Source organism: Ambystoma mexicanum, chromosome 2p (assembly GCF_040938575.1).
Source record: "Ambystoma mexicanum isolate Mex_15411 chromosome 2p, UKY_AmexF1_1, whole genome shotgun sequence".
Lineage (NCBI taxonomy): Eukaryota > Metazoa > Chordata > Amphibia > Caudata > Ambystomatidae > Ambystoma > Ambystoma mexicanum.
Window position 1 is genome coordinate 1445386091 of NC_090923.1, and position 18965 is coordinate 1445405055.

Sequence of the window (18965 nt, forward strand, 5' to 3'; positions counted from 1 at the left end):
GTAAGTTTAGACAAAATGGATGGGGAAGTGGTCACAAATATGTTCAGCTGGTTTATTAGTTCAAAAGAAAGATTGTACATTCACAGGAAAAGTATCACACATTCAATGTGTTTGTTAAATCAAAACTTAAATAAAGAAAACACCTGTGTATACACCGTTGTGTTCAAACAATTGTAAAAGAAAGTGTTTATACTTGAGACATAATATATTTCCATGTAATGTCAAAACACATTATTGAAGCAGGCTATATGCCAGGTAGCGATAATCAACTTTTATACAATTGCGAAAAAATGCTTTATACTAAAGAAGTGCCATAATCGCATGTAAGGCCTGCCATGTAATGCCAAATGTTTTATACTAAAGAAGTGCCAACACGTGTTTCAACCAAAAAGGCCGTCCTCAGGGCACACAAATACATTTGCCGTTTGAGCTGATATATAATTGTTGAACCTTAGCTATTATTAAATATAAAAACAACCAAAGTAGGGGGTAGTGGGACAAAGCAAAAAAGCACGAAGAAACAGGAGAGAGGAAAAAATGGAAACATAGCATTGTAATTCCCACAAGCGTGGCTGGCCAGGTCTGTAAGCTGTAAACTACCGGTGCAGAACTTCAGGTTAAATATGCGCTATTTTGCTTTATGGCTTTACACCTTACAGACCTGGCCAGCCACGCTTGTGGGAATTACAAATTCCCCAACTATCAAAAGCACAATCAAGAATTAGTAAATCATAATCACAACAAGGTATGAATTGATTCATTTGTCTATATACCAATAATTAGAGTAACTAACTGCACGTATCATTCTAACGCTATGTTTCCATTTTTTCCTCTCTCCTGTTTCTTCGTGCTTTTTTGCTTTGACCCACTATCCCCTACTTTGGTTGTTTTTATATTTAATAAAATCTAGGGTTCAACAATTATATATCAGTTCAAACGGCAAATGTATTTGTATGCCCTGAGGACAGCCTTTTTGGTTGAAACACGTGTTGGCACTTCTTTAGTATAAAACATTTGGCATCACTTGGCATTACATGGCAGGCCTTACATGCAATTATGGCACTTCTTTAGTATAAAGCATTTTTTCGCAATTGTATAAAAGTTGATTATCGCTACCTGGCATATAGCCTGCTTCAATAATGTGTTTTGACATTACATGGAAATATATTATGTCTCAAGTATAAACACTTTCTTTTACAATTGTTTAAACACAACGGTGTATACACAGGTGTTTTCTTTATTTAAGTTTTGATTTAACAAACACATTGAATGTGTGATACTTTTCCTGTGAATGTACAATCTTTCTTTTGAACTAATAAACCAGCTGAACATATTTGTGACCACTTCCCCATCCATTTTGTCTAAACTTACCACATCCAGTGGTCTTTATATGGTTACCAAGCGCAGCCTGTGTAGATGGTAATCCCCAACAATTTGACTTACCTTAAGGTGATAGTGGTAGATCACCTTACCACCTACACGACAGCAGCTCAACCATTACTTAACTTCCTTTCAAATAATTCCAGTTGTGCGCATTCCTGATTAGGGCCCTACTCCCACAAACTCTTTTCTTCATTATTTTCTTAATTATATTAATTAAATCAGAGTTATTTAATTCCGTGTTTCAAACTCCGATATTCGCCATAAGTGCAGTCAGAAAAGCTATATTTTACTATTAATTCTTAGAAGGTTCTCCACCTTTCCCCTTCAAACAGGTCTTCAATTTTTTTAATTCCTTCTAGATACCAATTTATGCAGAATTCTAATTTGTTATTTATTTTAATTTCAGAATTGAACCATATTGAAGAGGTATTTATTCGACCTGGCCTTAATTGCAAAGCCACTTCGAACGCCCTCCATGTGGTTCTTAGAAACTCAGTCAGAATAGAGCAATTCCCATAGTCTGCATTGGTAGATGATAGGACTGCCCAGGTGCCTCACTGACCTACCATGCTAGTCTCTGCGACCGCCCAATCATCCTTCTCTTCTACAATGAACGGCATAATATGTCTCAATGTGAATGCGTGATGGTAACGCTCGGGATGTTTAAACCCCCTCTATCATTCTGTAATTTCAGCTTCCACAGCTTCATTCTCGGTATCTTTCTATCCCGCAAAAAGGATTGGATAAGGCTATCCAATTTCTTCAAGGTCGATTTCTTTACTGGCAGATGGATCATGCTCATGATATAGGTTATCTTCCGTGTTATCATTTTAATAACATTCACCTTACCTCCCAGTGACAGCTTTTTTTGAATCCCAACACTCTAATTCCAATGTTATTTTTTGTATTATCAAGTACATGTTTAGGCTCATCATCTCTTTGATATTCTTTGTGATCCAAATCCCTAAATAGTTCATCCCAACAGGACACCATCTGAAGCCATTGCTCTTTATCAGCAATCCGCTGATTGAGTACAAGACAGAGCCTCCGATTTGGACCAATTTATCTTATAGTTTGAGATCGATCCAAATTCCTCAATCTAGTTCATCAGGACAGGGATTGATGTTGTAAGGTCTCTAATAACCACTAGTAGATCATCATCGACAACCAAAGCTTTTTTTTTCAAATTCCATCAAAATTAATTCCAGTGATGATATTGTCAGCTCTTATTGCCTCAGCCAGTAATTCCATTGAAATCATGACGAGGAAAGGGGATAGTGGTCATCCTTGGCGCGTCCCACGCTGCAAGTCAAATTTGTCTGATATTCTTCCATTCGTGTTCATCTCTGCTGTGGGATTTGTATAAAGCACTGTAATCCAACTCAAATATTCAGTACCAAAATTCATCTTCTCCATTGTTCTCAGCAGAAACTCCCACCAAACACAATCGAAGGCCTTTTCCACATCTAGGGACAAAGCCACTGAATCCATTTGAATTTTTTTTATTCTTCAAAGGTAAGTGATATGATATGGCATTTATAACGCGCCTATACGCAAGTGTTTCAAGGCGCAACGAGACAAGGGAGGGGGAACAGAGGGAAGACAAGAGACAACAATCTTGCTAGGCCAGGTGTCATTCAGATAGTGCAAGTGCAGGGGAAGGGGAAAGGGGAAAGTGCGGGGTGAAGGGGCAGGATACAGTGCAGTACAAGGGATAAATAGGAAATAAGTAAAGGTACGGCCATCTGGTGGCAAGGGTAAGTGCAGGCGTCAGGTGTCAAGTGTCGGTAAGGGACTGTAGGGATACAGAAAACAGTCCCCAAGTGCAGGGGTTGCCAGGGAGGCAGTTCAGGTATGCAACTGGTGGGGGCACCTGGGCCCGAGAGCAGAGGGTGGCCAGGTAACCAGTGCAGCTTCAGTACATCATTGCCCTTACACAGACACCATGTTAGCATGTTCCATGGCTGAATGTGTTGAGGATGCCAATGAACACAATACCTTTCTCTATTACTTCCACGTGATGCTTAAGTTAACGTATCCTGACTGTATGTTTGTCCTGTGCTGTCTCCTGCAGGAGATAGAAACCTATTTCCCTTGACAATTGCATTAGATGCTGCCAGAGCGTATGAATATATGCTCTTCTCCTGAATGGTTGTGGGCGGCAATGGAAACAATACCCCAAGGCTACCCTGGATTAATTTCCGTGCGCTACTGTGCATGTATTACTCTTTATTGTTAGCGGTTGAGTGTACAATACTTGTGCGAGACAGAAGGGGCCTGAGTTCAGTAATCCGCCGGGGCATCTGTCACTTGTCACTGCTGTCCGCCGCCGTCGGCCAACTTAACACAGACACTCCAAATTAATATCCACTGACTGTCGAAACCACCAGCGACGGACGTCCAAATGATATTCTGTCCTCATGTTGGTGTTGTGTTTTTCGTGTATATGTGCACCCTGATGCCTGCTGGCTATGGCATTCATCAAATAAGAAAATAAATAACACAACCTGCTAAGCATTGGAACCATTCACATGTAACTAAGGAGAGACCTTTTTCACAGAAGCTTTTCTGCCTTCGCAACAGCTACTCTTAGCTCCCTCTGTATATTGCTCTTCGCATTGTAACATATCCAACTTTATGATTACATTGACTCTGTATGCCGGTCTTTCGGAATTGTGACTTTCGTGCATCCTCTGACCTGACCTGGCGTGATGTAGATTTTAGGATCCTGTATGGCAATCATTTACCGCAGAGTTCCATATGTCATGCTCTCGCTATGCGTGAAGATTCCACAGAAAGATGAAACAGTGTCCTACATTTTCTGAGGAGTGGAGAGATGGACGAGAAATAATTATCTGTATACGGGGGGACTGATGGGGGGCAGGTGTTACATATGAGTAAACATGGCCAGCACCATTCTTAATTATTGCAGATAGAATATCTTAATGTAAGGCGTCCCACCGTTTTCAGTTTGGACCCATGTGCCTCCCCTTAGCAACACTTTCTGGGGCAAAAGCTATTGTTAAGGATAGTTTTAAACTGACAATCTGCATGAATACACATTCAGGTTATTAATGTGTCATGTTCTCATTGTGCATACTTCCAACATTGTGATTTGCGCTAAGGTGAATAGACGGTATGTGCTTTCGGTGCAATTACTTGCAGCTGACTGCAGTGTACTGGAAGGAGTGATAGAAGGCATGGAGTTGACTTGTAATGGTCTGGACAGTATCATTGCTCTTTAATTATTGCATAAGATGTATCAGTGCATTAAGGCCCCCCCCTGACATCCGGGAACCTAAACCTATTGACTTTGCCAATGGGTCTATAGCAAAGGCATGGCCCAACTACTACAGTGGCGTCAGCATCCCCCACTGAGCTAGTTATTCCTAGTATCACTGCACTGAACAGGGTCGTTCTATAGGGAGCGTTAATTCTATAAGCAGCGCCGTCATTGGACTTTGCTGGGAAAATGGCTTCCCTTCCATTTGCCAAGTGCCTTAGAGCTGCCACAAGCCCCTTCACGTGTTGGATTGCCCATACTCTTCTGCCCATGCCCAGGAGCAACCCTGAGACTTCTGGGACTCGGGGGTCTCCATCCACCTACCACCCCTTGTTAAGGAGAGCACTGCTATGGGGTGAGGGGAATGTCTTTAACTGGCTGATGCCAATACATGAAATTCTACACCCCAGCCATAATGAATAACAGATGAGTCGGACGCTAGAACTGCAGATCGTAATTGGATGTGATCAGCTACATGTCCCGAAAAATCATCTGCTTTAACGAAAAACATATGAACCTCCATAAATTATTTGTGCAAACCTCAATACATGTATTAGTGTCAGTAAGCGTACCTGTTTGCTGTGGTGTCAACCCTCAGATGCCACGTCTCCTGTGACAAATCAAATATTGTAGTCCACCGCCTGCCTCTTCAAATAATTCAGCAGCCAACCCACCGCTTCTAAACACGAAAAACACAAACTACGTTCTACCCACTCTGGTATTTCCCTTATGTTACTAAAAAATTGCTTGTTAAAGCAGGGAAAGCCTACGCATCCCAGTAAATCCAAACCACAGACCTCCCCAGATAGTTTCCTGAAAGCTAAAGAAAGGGACCTAAAGATATGCTTCGTATCTTTGAATGTAAATCTAAACCTCATTACGTTACAATTAATTTCAAAATCTAAACGTGTGAGGATTCCAAGCCGTTATAAAGCGCCATTTCGATATTTATAAAACTAATTTTCATTACAATAACCCACCTATTTAGAGACCATAAAACCCAGGAAAGTGATTATCTATAAAGTTGGACCTAAGTGAAATAACCTAAACTATATACTAGATGCATTCAAACGCACATTTATCCATCTGGATATGGATGGAAACCCAATTAAAACCCAGGAATGTTATGGTCTCCATAGTTAACAATTCATCTCTTTGCCTCTTCTGGGTCCTCTGTAGATTTAAGGCCATTTGGGAAATATATCTCAAGAATTGCAGATTTGACTATTGCAGTTTTTATTTCTTTTTCCTTTGCCAATCTCTTTGCCTCCAAGAACAATCTTCTTTTCTCCACTAGTTCTTTTGGATAGTTTGGAAATATTGCTAACGGTGACTTATAATAAAAGACTTGGCCTTTTTCCCTTGCTGCCTTCAGCACTTTCTCTTTCACATTTATCCTTGTAAAGACCATTAATAATTGTCTTGGTGTTGTGCTTTCTAATTTCACTACTTGGAAGGCATAATCTAAGTTCCCTGGATTCAGAGTTCCTTGACCATATATTGCTGACAGTATTTGGATTAAAGTGCCCTCCATTTGACCATTTTAAGTTAGGTTTTCAGGAAGGCCCAATAGCCTATGGTTTTGATTTCTGGATTTCAAGTCCAATGATAGGTTTTTAATCTTCATATCTTCCAAGTACCTTCTCAAGTCACTATATGCTCTGTAACTTCCCAGAATCTCGGTAGAGAAACCTGCAGAATCCTTTTCTAATTGTCACACTCTTCCCTCAAGATTAGTCACCTTCCCATTCAAGTCAACAAATGAGGCCTTCATATAACCAACATCGTGAGAAACTTTCAGAAGCAGAGAGTAGATGTCATGGGCACTGGGAGTCTCCTCTGTGTCAGCTTTAGATTTCTTGGAAGCAGGGTTTTCAGGGGAATCAATCTTCTTTTTGGTATTAGTATTCATTGTATCTTTAGATTATCAAAGATCAGGGAGAGCTGGAGCTCCTGTTTCAAGCTGCTGGCTGCTCAACCAGCATTCCGGAATCTCCATGCAATGGTCCTTTAATCTGCATGTGTCCACATATGATTCACTCTGCATGTAAGCGGCATGTATAGCAGAGCCACCAACTGTAGACAATTGGTCCAGGGGTCCATACACTTCTTATTCCTGCTACCTTTCCTCCTGTAGTGCTGCACCTCAAAGAATACAGCCTAGTCCCAAGGAAAGGTCGGTCCAACTGTCACAGTATCTACCATTTCACTACAACCTGTGCCTCTTCTCTGTCCACCCTTCATCTTCCAACATATGTACACTAAACATTTCTGCTTTTCCTGAACAGTTGCTTAAACTGCAATTTCTGCTGCATGCACTGCTACGCTCATTTCTCTCATCTTCTCAGACTATAGTCTTCATAAGTGCCATCTACCTACAGTATTTCAAAGCCATAATCAATGGCAGGAGGCACTATACAAATACAAGATAAGTGAACGTAACATACTGTGCACCTTTTCTATAGGTGACATTCTTTGCGAATTGCCCCATTTTATTTGCTTTAAATTTTGTAGGTTAAGAAACACATCTGTACCCTAGAATACCCAAAGGAATATCAGTAGAGACATTAGCGCCCAGGAGGGCCTGTATGCTTGAGAGTATTGTTGCCTTCTCCCTACCTTTTTGCCACCTGTTGTGAGGGGATTTGAATTTCCTTGTAAACTTGTGGAGCAGGGATGGTTCCCACGTCTTCCGCAGGGGATTATGGCCTGTACCTGAGGACATCTCTGCAGTACACCCTCCCTCAGGGTATCTTGATCTTATTTTTAGCCCTTTTCCTGCAATTCAGCATAGGGAGAATCATCTTTCATATCTCTTGTAAGATTAGGACAAGCTGCTGTTTCATAGGGCAATTTGGCTTAAACATTGGGTAGTTTACATAGGGAACTGTTTTGGAATACATTGGAAAGCCAATTTAGATGCAGGGGAAGGCTGTGATTGGTGCATTGCTAGAGGCCAACCTGGTGGGGTTTCCCCCTCTTGTTAGCACTTCCCTAGGTGTCCAATCACCTGGGCAACTATAGCATAGGGCAGCAGTGCCAAGGGCACTTTCATTGCTGATTATGACATGTTGGGTCCATCAAGAGCAGCCATGAAAAAGAAAAAGCAAGCCACATCGAGTCTGCTGACTTCATAATGAATTCAAACTATAACTAAAGTTATTGCAGTCATTCTTTCTTCATTGGAGACCATGAATTCGCCATTTTCTACCTGGTTTCATTCCCAAGTGTGAAAATCACTTTCAGCGATTCTCTTGGTTTTGTGCTACAAGTGAGTCTTCCAAACGAAGTCTCTGGGTTCAGGTCTTCCCTTCTTCTAGGTTTTGGCAATTCCCAGCTAGTACTGTTTTTCTGGGGATGTGTGAAGAAGCACCTCGAGGCGCTAACTCGCCAGGGAGAAGCCGCCAGGAGCACCAAGCATGGGAGAGGTCCCGACAAAGGAAGAAGAGTGCGTCAGACACAGGCGGGGCGAAGGCAACACAGAGCACCACGGTGATGAAAGGGTGGGAAGCTGGCTGTAGGAGGAGGGACAAGGTGAATGACCGATGGCCACAGCAGGGAATCCGGGAGGAAGAAGGGTCTGATGGGTCCTTTTCCTTTGCTTTTACAGGAAGTGGAGGAGGAAGCCGGCAGTTTCATGTGATCTTACTGAAGAGAGGAGACATTATTCTTTTCGTCGCACCGCCGGGGTCTGTTGGTGACCAGCCCACGTTGGGGCTGAGTCACCGAGAAGAGAAGTGCTGGTTCGTTGTGCCACTGGGCGCCGTTGATCACAGACCCACGAGAAGGGGTGATCAGCAGCTTAGTACTGAGGAGTGGATTTAGGCTACACAACCACATCTTTATGGTGGGCCTGAGATGCGGGACAGTCGGTCTCCTGAAGGAGGGGAGAGACTGGGTCATTGGGACTTGTGTATCCTTCTTCCTCCGGCCCCTACCTCCAGAAGGAAAAAGAGTTGGTTGAAGACCAGGAGAGGACTAGCAAGGGCCACAGCCCTTTTCTTGCTATGGTGCCATTTTCCCAGGGCCTCATTAGCAACATCCAGCCCTGGAGTTGGGACAGTTGAATAAAGGGTGTTATTGTGCAAACTCTGCAAGAGTCTGCTCTTATTCCCAAACCGCACTGTTACAAGTGGTGGCAAGCAGTGGGATAAGGAGGAAGACCATAGAAGCATTGCTCAAGGCCCTAAGTGAGGGACAACAACAGGCATTGCAATTACAGAGTCAGCAGGCACAGGCTGACCGACAAGCATTTCAGGAGGCAATACAGGTACAGCAGGCACAAATGGTGGATGCAGTGAATTTGAGGAGGCACACCCAGGTACCAGCTATGGTTCTACTACGGTACACCCCTGGAGAAGACCCCGCACACTTGGTGAATTTTTAAGGGTGTCACGTAATGCACCATGCTCAGCAGACAGATGGTGCCACTATATCGCACCGTTGATGACAGGGGAAATGCAGAGTGTGTACCAGGCAGCGAACCCCACTGGGGACACAACGTATGTGGACATGAAAAGGGTTGTCCTGGAGGGACTAAGACATAATGAGGAAGCCTACAGATTAAAGTTCAGAGGGACTAAACTGCTGCAAGATGAAACTCCCAGGCAATTGATCTACTGAGTAAAGGAACTGGGCGACAAATGGGTCCAGACTGCCACCACCACGACCCAGGACATGGCGGAAAGGATTGTGTTAGAACCCGTTGTGGAGGCCCTCACCCTGCCAATCCAGTGCTGGGTGCAACAACATCATAGAGCCACTCTGACAGAGGCCGTTAACATAGCCTTAGCCTACCAAAAGGTGGGACAGGGGAGGCTGATGACATATGCCCAACCGGGACGCGTGCTAGGAGTTCCAGCTGCCAGCATGGCCAGACACAACGCTGGACCAATTCCCCTAACAGATGACCGCAGGTAGAAGGGCCGAAGATATGACTAGGAGGTGAAGGAAGCATGCTGGTCCCCCCCCCCCAGGATGGTGCCAAGACGTCCCCAATGTTACAAATGTGGAAAGTGGGGTGATATCGCCCAGCTATGTCCAAAGAGAAATAAGGTGAAACTGGTCGATATCGGGGTCTTCGATGTGCCAAAGGAAGGGAACTACACAGAGCCCAAAGGACCCCTGAAATCCCCCTATGATTACACCTGCGAAGCAGAGGTGGATGGACGACCCAACCGAGCCATGATAGACTCTGGAAGTCTGCAGACGGCGGTCAGCACAGAACCGGTAGGTGCTACCCATGAGACTGGCAAAGTTGGCGGGAGAGCAAATAGACTTGAGGAGACGCAGTTTTGCCTGTGCTACCTGAACCCCTAGTGGTGGGCTATGATGTGCCAAATCTACCTTGCATTACAGACCATTGAGCAAAACTGGCTGGAGAGCGGCCCTTTCCACGACCGCGAGATTTGTTCTCCTCCAGTTAAGGAACGCAAAGTAGAGCCAAGAGGAGAGCAATACAGAGGAAGTGGCTCGAGAAAACCATACTCCCGGTAACAGTGGACTGGTACCTGGATGAGCAGGGAGACAGTTTCTGAATGGCCCAGGAGCTGAATCTGGTGTTGGGTAATTCCAGACATCCACAGAGGAAGTAAGAAAAGGTGAGGGCCCATACTTCATCAAGCATGAGGGCTTGTATTATCGAGTGATTACGAAACCCAGGGGAGAGTCCATTCGGTAGTTACTAGTGCCAACTAAGTATTGACAAACAGTGCTAGAGGTAACCCATCTGCAAGTTGGAGAGGGCCACTTGGGGGCCGAAAAGACAACACCGAAAATATTGGGAAGGTTCTTCTGGCCAGGAGTATATGGACAAGTCACCCGATTCGGTTGAGTGCCAAAAATGGAACAAAGCCAACATTCCAAACGCACCCCTGCAACGCATGCCCTTGATTCTCGAACCCTTCCACAGAATAGGTATGGACATTGTGGGACCCCACGAGCAGGGAACACAAGTATTTGTTGTTGGTTATGGACTATGCTACTCACTACCCGGAAGCCTCCCCCTTGAAGAATACCAACACCCAACACATTTGTGATGCTCTGGTCCTCTTTATAGCCAGAGTAGGTAAACCAAGAGATATTGTAACAGATATGAGGCACACATTTTATGTTGAGTGTCCTTAAACAACTCTGTGAAACTTTGCACATCGAACAATTGAGAACAGCCGTATACCATCCCCAGACTGATGGGCTGGTGGAACGGTATAATCAAACTATTAAACAAATGTTGAGAAAAACTGTGAAGCCAGAAGAAAGAAATTGGGACAGACCGATAGATACTCATGACCCTTCGGAAGACCCCTCAGTCCTCGACGGGGTATGCACTCTTTGAACTATTGTTTGGAAGGCCGGTACAGCCTTTGTTAGATATATTGAGGGAAGGGTGGGAAGAACAACCCCAACAAGAGATTACCCCTGACAGAATATGCGGCGCAGCTCAGGGAGAGAGTGGATAAACTGCATAGAATCGCCAAGACTCATCTCCAATAAGCCCAGGGGAGGCAAGAGCAACACTACAACCGAGGTAATCAGGTGCAGACTTTTCGGTCGTGGATAAAGTGTTGGTCCTCCTACCAACGACCGAGAACAAGATGTTAGCAACCTGGCGAGGAACCTATACCAGAGACCAAGTCGGTGGCCCGGTCACTTATAAGGTACGTCAAAATGATCGGAATTACCAGTACTAACCTATCATGTCAATCTCTTGAAAAGATGGGTGGAACCCCCAACCACTGTCGCCTTGATCAGCATAGAGGTAAGTCCCTACTGAAGACATACCCCAAAGTTGGGATCATGTTGGAAAGGAGGCCTTGAAGATTTATCCAGGTCTATGACCTCAAGAAAGGGCGGAACTCGAGCAGCAAATTAATAGGTTCTCCCCAGTATTCTCCTCATTACCAGGGTGTACTACCAAGGCTTACCATCATATAGGGATGACCCTCAGGGACCACGGTCTGGCTACGTCCCTATAGAATCCCAGAAGCCAGAGTCCAGACCGTGAATCAGGAGGTGCAGTCTATGTTACACATGGGGGTGATAGAGCCGTCTCACAGCCAGTGGTGCTCCCCCATTGTAATGATTCCCAAGCCTGATGGTAGTTCTAGGTTCTGTATGGACTTCCGTAAACTTAATGAGGTCTCCAAGTTCAATGCATACCCCATGCCCCAAATTGAAGACGTCCTTTGTGGCCCTGTTGGGGCTATACCAATTTACAGTGCTTCCTTTTGGCCTCAATGAAGCCCCGGCGACCTTCCAGTGATTCATGAATACAGTACTGAAGGGCCATGAACAATATGTGGGGGCCTACTTTGACGGCATCATTGTATTCAGTCCCACCTGGGGAGAGCACCTGAAAAATCTGGGAGCTATTCTGGAGGCATTACAGCAAGCAGTGCTCCATGTCAACCCTAAGAAAACACAGAGGGCCAACCTTCACACCAAATACCTGGGATACTTTGTAGATCCGACCACAGAAAGAGAAAATGGAGGCGCTTCAGAGACTGCAATTCCCGGCCAACACCCGGCAAGTACATGCCTTTCTCGGCTTCGTGGGTTGCTATTGGCAAATTCATAACCCATTTCTCGACGATCGCAGCACCACTCTTAGATCTTCTGAAGACCTCAGCCGCCACGAAGTGAGCCTGGAGAAGTGAAGCCACTGAGGCAGCCTCCCTTGTTCTGAAGAACACCCTCACCAATCAGGTGGTTCCGTGATGTTCTTATTATTCGGCATCCTTCTTTTTACATACCGGCGCTTCAGGAACTGGCCTGGGAGCAGTCCTTTACCAAAATACAGGAGATTCTGAAGGGCCGATCCTCTTCATCAACAGAAAACTACTAGCACATGAAATGGGCTATGCCACCATTGAGAAGGAGTGTTTGACAATCAAGTGGGTTGTGGAGTCCCTACTATATAACCTCCTCGGCTGGCAGTTCACATTGGTGACAGATCATGTCCCATTTGTCTGATTGGCGAGACACAAGGACATAAACCACGGGATATTACGATGGTTCTTGTCTCTGCAATCATTTTCCTTTCGGACTGTCCCCCATCCAGGATGACTGATGGCTCAAGCAGACTTCTTGTCAGGCGCTCATACTCTTCCCGAACGTAAGGGCCTGGTAAGGAGGGGTCTGTGAAGAAGCTCCCAGGGGTGCTAACTCACCATGAAGAAGCTGCCAGGAGCACCAAGCATGGGAGAGGTCCCGAAAAAAAGGAAGAAGAGCGAGTCAGACACAGGCGTGGCGAAGGCAGCACAGAACACCACAGCAATAAAATGGAGGGAAGCTGGCTGAAGGAGGAGGCACTAGGGGAATGACTGATGGCCACAGAAGGGAATCAGGGAGGAAGGAGGGTCTGATGGGTCCTTTTCTTTTGTTTTTACAGGACGTGGAGGAGGAAGCCGGGAGGTTTGTGTGGGCTTACTGAGGGTAGGAGACTTTTTTTTTATTGCGCCGCCGGGTGATGTTGGTGACCAGCTCACGTTGGAGCTGAATCACTGAGAAGAGAAGTGCCGGTTAGTTGCACCACTGGGTGCCAGTGATCACAGACCCACGATGAGGGGTGATCGGCTGCGTAGTACTGAGGAGTGGACTTAGGCTGCAAGCCCACTCCCTCACCATGGACCCACGACACGGGGCAGTCGGTCCCCTGAAGGAGGGGCAGACCGGTTCATTGGGACTCATGTATCCTTCCTCTGGCCCCTACCTCCAGAAAGAGCAAGAGTTGGTTGAAGACCAGGAGGGGACTAGCATGGACCACAGCCCTTTCTTGCTACGGTGCCATTTTCCTGGGGCCTCACTAGCAACATCCTGCCCTGGAGTTACATTGGGACAGTTAGATAAAGGTTGTTATTGTGCAAACCCTGCAAGAGCCTGTCCTTATTTCCAAACTGCACTGTGACAGGAGGTCTTCCAGTTTTTTCTGTGACCTGGTCTGCTGTCAGTTGTCCTTCAGTGGGATCCCCGGTGTCTGCTTCTTGAAACTATTTCTCTTAATAGACTCATTAGCCTTCAGTAGCAAAGTTATAAGGGTCTTGGGAAGTGGGAATGTCACCTTTCACAATCATAGAAGTGGAACAGGGGAGCTTGGTAGAATGGGAAAGTATCCACCTACTCTGCATAGAGCCCCTTGCTTTTAGATCTCAGCCCCTAGGCACAGAGGTTATTCTCTCTCTGCCCTCCTTTCTTCAAATTCCTGCTTCGTTAACTGCTTCCTTTTGTCATCTACCAGCTTGGCTTCACCTGTTCGTACTCTTTCCTTCAAGGTGTTGGGTTCCTCCATTTTTCTCTAAACTCTTTTGGTGTGTCTCACCACAGTTCTCCAAATCTCTTCCCTCTTTCGCACCTTCTTAAATCCCACCGTTTGGGTACTATTGTTACTAGTCTCCAAGCACCCCTTCTCTCGTCCGTCTTCTTTCTCTCTTTTTGTACTTTCTTCGCTTCTCTGAGCACCCCTAATCTCAGTCTTAACATTATTCCCTTCGACTGAGCACTGCCGTACTCCTTTCACCCTCTACTTCAACCATTTGGGCTGGGCACTTGTGCATACTGCCACTCTCCCCTTCTTCACCCCTTTCGGCACCATCTTCATGCACTCTGCTTTCACATTCAATGATTTCTAGGTCTCTTCTAGCTTTCACCCAACTGAGCATCATCTTAACCCCTTTGGAGACTGGACTGCCCTCTTTCCCTCCACTCTGTTGCTCAATCGCCTCTAGGTCTCTCTTCTTTACCCCTCAGGGCATCACCCTCTTTCCTAATGAATAATGTCATCCTTTTTTGCAACCAGTCTCCTGCTCCTTGTCTCTTGCTCCAGCTCCCTTGACTCCTTGCTCTGGTCTCCTGGGCCTCCTCTCAGCTTGCAGGCACAAGCTCCAGTATTGCAGAGGCTCCTCTATTTCTCCTCCATTATCCTGGGTCTTGCTCAATCTCCAACTCTCCACTCCTACCTTCCCCAAATAAACTCCTGGATCCACTCTCTGGTCTCAAGTTCCTACTAAAAACAAAACACGGACACTGCCAAACTAAGCTTGTGGGCTGAATGGCTTTGGCCCCACCTTTCTGCCTCTCTGATGAAAGGGGACTCAGGCATCATGGCTTGGATAGTGACTGGCTGTCGGGTGGGCTCTGTACCTAGAGTTGGCTTACTGCCCTGATGCTGGACATGGGATGGGCCTGTCCCTCCTTTAGGCAGGCCTCTCTGCCTGGCACACCCTAGCCCTGCCTTCAAGACTCTCTTGGCTAAGGCAACACGGGTGTGTCTCTTCAGCCAACTAGTGTAGTGATTGGCTGGTGGGTCCTACCCCCCAAAAATGGCTTCCAGTGCGGATCTAGTTTGTCCCTCTTCTTGGGTGGACCTCTCTCTGGTTGTCATCCTCTGTCCCTGCCCCATGGTGGACTCCCTTAGCCCATCTGTTGTTTTTTTAAACTGTAGGAGTCTGGAGGCCATGTGCAATGATGTTTGCCCGTCTAATTTCTTGATCCCTCTCTTTCTCACTTTAGATTTTTAAGGATTCCTGAACCTGCTCATGAAGTGCAGATGCTGACAGACCACTGCTCCTCAATTCCCTTAAAGTGGCAGGAGTGTCTTTGGTGGCAATGTGACGTCCCCCTGCTTGTGAATAACACCACACCCACAAAAATAGTACCCATCCGATACCCTGTATCAAAGTAACACCCACAGCAACAGAACCAGGATATCAGAAAAGCATTAGACAGGATGACAAACTACAACCACACTGGCAAATAACAAAGGAAAAGCTGTATGTATAGAAAGACTTTGTCAGTCTCAAAGAAAAGAACTCTATGACCTCCTTCAAGAGGGTGGCGCAAACCTCTTCATAATTCATAATCAAGACCCTGGCTAGTTGATGACAATGTAGTGGTAGTACATGACGAAATGATCAACCAACTTCAAGATCATCATGCAAGAACACTAAGGAAAAATAAGAATATCGCCTAGAAACCATGCAAATGGTAGCAGTGCACAGAATAAATCAACATAACATTTCCAGATCTCTGCCAACTTTGGGGCCAAGTACCTCAAACAAGTTGTAAAAGGGGCAACACACTTGGCAGGTGTCACAAAGCCAACCCAGATCAATATGAGGCAGACACAAAGATATATTAACTAAATATGTATTAGCGGTTGCATGGCAAGGTCCCCTGGTGGGATTCAGGGGTATGTAGCAGGGTGATCATAAAACCCTCTGGGTAACCTCAGCAGCACCCCCACCTCATAGCATGGGATGATCACATGGTTCACATGGTAGCCAAAGCGCCACCGGGGAGAAACCCATAGCCCATGTTCTAGGTCTCTTGGGGAAAGAATGGGGAGCACACGCTACCACTACCAGAATTCCGAACTGTGACCAAGTGAAAACATGGACTGGATCGAGATAAGGCAACCAGAGATTCCAGAAAGAGGCCATAGGAAAGCATGCCAGGGCCCAGCAGGCTACAAGAACACCAGGAAATGCTTCCACAATATCCATCATCCATGAGGTTTCGATAGAATTAGATGGGGAGGACTACATCCCCATGCTTTCTGGAAGGAAATACTGAACCAGACCAGGAGACCATACTCATCATTACACAGACATGAGAACTCAAGGGTAGAGGGCCAGACCAAAGGAGGGCATTTCAAACCCTGGTAAAGAGAGCCCAGGGGATTTCCCAACCTTTACCCCTAGGAAGGAAGAAACTTCAACCCTCAAACCCCACCTGAACAACAGAAGATGCAAATCAATATTACAACCTCCCCCAGCTGCAGCCTGCTGCTTTGCAAGCCAACTTGCCGGAGGGGTTGGGTGGCAGGCCAATATGAAAGCAGCTTTAACACCAGTCAGTTTGTTGGTTGCTGGAGAGGAGTGCCGATAGCGATTGGAGTGTGTTGGAGAAACAGCAGAGAGAGGGCTTGGGGAACAGAGTGTGGAAGAGAACTGGCAACATCTTAGAGGGGAGAAGAAGATGGAGTGGGCACTGGTGTGCAGTATCAGGAAGGACGTTGAGAAGCTAGTATTAAAAGGGGAAGGAGTGACATCTACAAGGTTGGAGGAGGTTAAGGAAAAAAAATGGAGAAAGGCTCAACAGTATCTAAATTGTTGGAGGTGGAAGGAAGAGAGGAACTATAGGAGGGATTACTATCTGGAGTGAAGGAAGATAAAGGAGAGTTTAAGAAGGAGATTGCAGTATTGTCACAGGTGGTTGGCAGAACCAAGGAGAGGTTCAGAAGGTTGTTGGAGGGGGCTCAGCAAATTGAAGGAAGACGTTAGAGATGCTTTGGCCTCTGTGCCTCCTCACCTTCCTCGCGTTAGGATTGCAGCATGCTTCCTCTTCATCTCCTTCATGCTCATCTCTGCTATTCCTCCTCTCACTACCAATGGTGTAGAGGAGGAGCCGAAAGCCTCTACCCGAAGTCCCGCCCCTAAGCTACCTATATGTTGGGAACCGGAAATAGTTAGCAAGACGCCTGTAAGGATGCCAATAACACGAGCAGCCTTTGAAGCAAAGTACCCGTTGAGAAAACCGTTCTTTATGTATCCACGAAGAGCTGACAGTCTCTTAGGGAAGATCCCTGAAGAGCGAGAGAAGATTAATGAAAGAGCAGACTGGTGATGTCACATGACATAAAGTGACACATTGAGAAGAGATAATAGACGAGAAAGTAAAGAGAACATATGGAATACTGTGACGAAGTAAAGAAGTGAGTGACCTTTTACATGCAAAATGAATATTACACATGTGAAGAGTACAGAAGAAAATGCAAACCATTTTATAATTGTACAGACGCTGTAACACAAAGTAATCATAAGGCTGACTATACGTAGTGAATAGATTGCAGCGATGCGCCAAGGCATATTACATGGCCACGGTAGTGGCCATGTAGTTATGGTTAAGTTGCTGTTTCCATAGGAAGAGCACTTTTTGGGCGGCTTATAACTTCGCGCTCCCTGGACGAATCCTCACCAAACTCTGCAAAAAAAGTAGTTGGGTCACTCTGAATTTTTCTGCAAAGTTTGGTGAGGATTCGTCCAGGGGGGGGAAAGTTATAGGGGGGTCCCAAAACTTTTTTTTTCCCATAGACTGAATGGGAAAAAACTTTGCGCACGGCTACAGCCCGAACCGCTGGACGGATTTACACCAAATTTGCGGCAGGAGCGGTGGCCTGGTCCCAAAAGCGTGCTTTTGTAAATTTGGTGTAAATCTGTCCAGTAGTTTTTTTTTAAAAATTACCAAAATGTAAGGCAAAAAAATTAGTGATATCTGCGTTCGCTTAGCGGACGGACTTCCCTGTTCGCTCCGCGGACAGCACCCCGATTGGCCCATGGGCCTGCGTCATGTCCGCGGACATGCGACGTGTTCACTGATTGGACGGCGAGGGGCGTGGAGCGCGTCAGATTTTCTGTGGCGCCCGCCATCTTGTATTCGCAGTCGACCGCATACAGCGCAGTGAAACGTGGATAAAAAATTGTATTTAGTGCCGTGTGTTGGTGTGTAAGAGTGTTTGGGGAGGGTGGGGGAGTATGCGGTAGGTTCAATGCTTTGTTTTTTTATGTGCTAGACCTTTTTGTTGCGTTCGATTTGTCCTCGGAGAACACGGCTGTTCTGACATTTTGTAAATAAACTAATTGGTGGGGTGTTTAGAGGACGGAGTATGTGTCATTTTTGTTCACAAGGAAGGTAAAAATGAGCTATGAACACTCGCGGTGTACTTAATTGTTCGTAAATACACAAACTGGGGGTGTCCTCTGGACGCTGTCCGTATTGTAATCTGTCTAGTTGAATGTGTTCTAAGAACACTCGCAGTGTCCCAAAATGGTTGCAATTACACAAAATGGGGGTGTTCTGAGAACGTTGTTTGTATTGTTCGTTGTCAGGGTGAAAGTGTTTTAAGAGGACTCCTTTTGTTCGCTAATAGTACAATTTCCTAGGGGCGTCAACCGACTTTTTGTCCACTAAAGAAACGATAAATCCGGCTGGTATGCGTCGACATTATGTGATAATCCTATGACTGGCGCTATTGACCTGGCTGACTTGCTTTTGCGACACTAAATCATATCTCCCGCCACTAAGCCTGATATTATCAAAGAATTCATATTCCTCGCCTTTCTCCGTGACGTTACAGGGTGCGTAATGAAACGTGCCCAGTCGTCTCCAGTACTACGCGACTTTACACAGAACCCGGAAAACAACACACATTATGTCACAACACAGCGCGCCACAATTCAGAATATGAAACTGTGATTTAAAAGCAAAGAGCAAGATTGTAAATGTTGTAAAGTACATTTATTTG